This window comes from Octopus bimaculoides, chromosome 4 (genome assembly GCF_001194135.2).
Source record: "Octopus bimaculoides isolate UCB-OBI-ISO-001 chromosome 4, ASM119413v2, whole genome shotgun sequence".
In the NCBI taxonomy this organism is placed as follows: domain Eukaryota; kingdom Metazoa; phylum Mollusca; class Cephalopoda; order Octopoda; family Octopodidae; genus Octopus; species Octopus bimaculoides.
The window spans coordinates 96,111,453-96,113,471 of record NC_068984.1 but is presented as its reverse complement, the minus strand read 5'-3'; positions in this window follow the sequence as shown (position 1 = coordinate 96,113,471).

Here is a 2,019-nt window from a genome sequence, read left to right as displayed (position 1 = left end):
TGTGTGTGTGTGTGTGTGTGTGTGTGTGTGTGTGTGTGTGTGTGTGTGTGTGTGTGTGTGTGTGTGTGTGTGTGTGTGTGTACATGCATGCATATATATTATACTAGCAGAAAGACCGCCGTTCTAGCGGTTTTCTGTTAGCTCTTTGATAATGTTTTCACATTTGATTCCAAGTTCTAATAATTTATATATTTTACATCAAATTATTTCTTTGTATAATTGTGCTCACTTGCTTAGTAAATATTGCTTTCATTATTTTATCAGTCATAATTTTTCTTTTTTAAACAAACATCACGGTAGTCCAACAACAGAGTGGGAGGCAATTTGTCAAGTTTTACCTTCCTCTCAAAGCAATATAGAGATTTCAATTCAGCAGCCCATCTGTAAGCTTTGCAGTGCATGTGAGAGAGAGAGTGGAGGAGAGAGAACATTGCAAACAATGAATGAAATAAGCATGAAATTAAAAATTGTATAAATAAAAGGGCATTACTACAGATGTATATGCCCCCGAATTTGTTGCCTCATAACATCCAGAAAAATGGAGACATCTTAACAAGATTTTCTACAACTACTGCTTAGATGTTGTGGCTTCAGATTATACAGGGATTTATGGGAAAGAATTGTTCCGAAGGGGTGGAGAAAGGAGTTTCGGAAAATTCGAACGATCTGACTTTTCCCCTCATAACTTTCAGGAAGATGGGTGTCTTTTAATGAAAATTTATACAAATCCCTTTCAAACGGTATAGATTATGATTACAAAGAAATTTGTGGGGAAAAATTTTTCAGGGATTTTCCCCATTTCTTTTAAACCACATCCTTCTAAATGATGAGGTTAATGGTACGGGCATCTTTGTATGAAAAAAGTTTTGCAAACTCTTTTTTCTTATACACACACACACACCCTCCCTCAATTTTTTTTTGCACTTCAAAACCATGGGAAGAGCATTTTCGGAAAAAAAATATTTAAAAATTGTTCATACTTTTCGAGAAAAAAGCGATTTAAGGGCGATTTGGCTGTTGTTTCTAGCATATCCAAAAGACAACCCTCTCGCATGTATTGATGTTTTTCAATATTTTCCCCCATCGATACATTTATATGCTATAAAAAAGAAAATTTGAAACAATGCATTTTTTGCAATCCCATTCCCTGCCTCCGATTGTTTCTATTTAGAAATTAAAATATTGGAGAGCCTGAGAATATCATTACTGGCATTTATCCACAGTGATTTAAGAACATTGCGGAGATGTACTTGCATAGCAAGTGACTTGATCTGAGATCGTATACTAAAACAAAAACAATTGCAGCGTGAAAGATGTTTGTAAACCATTCAAGAACACACAAAAATCATTAGTTTCACTTACTTCAGCATTAAAATTTCATTTGTGTCAAAATATTTTCGTCGCTCTGAAACCACGACTTGTTCGCTGACAAAACTTCACAAAAGTGATGCAGCGCGAAGTTTAGTCAATGAACAGCACACACACACACACACACACACACACACACACATTCGTTGCCTTTCATTTGTGTGTATCTATGTGTGTGCGCGAGTGTGTATTAGTGAGTGTGTGTGTGTGTGTCACTGTTGAAGTCGCTCGTGCAACTTGTTTGTGCATATATTGGTTTAGTGGTACAGAGTGTTTGGAAACTGTGAATAAGGTGCAACTTTCGATTAATTGTCGGTAACTTTTTTTCCTCGTCTTCTAATAGTAATTACCCAACTTTTTAGGCTCTTCTCACAGCTATCTCGCGTTCAAAAATTATACGGGTATTTAAAAAAAATTTCATTCAAGAAATAATGTTTTCACATTACATATACATTAATAGAATAAACTGTCGGTTTTCCAAATAGCGAATTAAAACTCAAAAGATAAAGTGAGAGACTTTGTAAATGAAAATGGAATACTCCGCAGTGAATGCAATGAATATTTAAATTTGCGAGAAATTGGAGTTTTAAAAATTCAATAAATTTGAGAAATTGAAATTATATGAAATTTCTTAGAAAATGAATATATAAA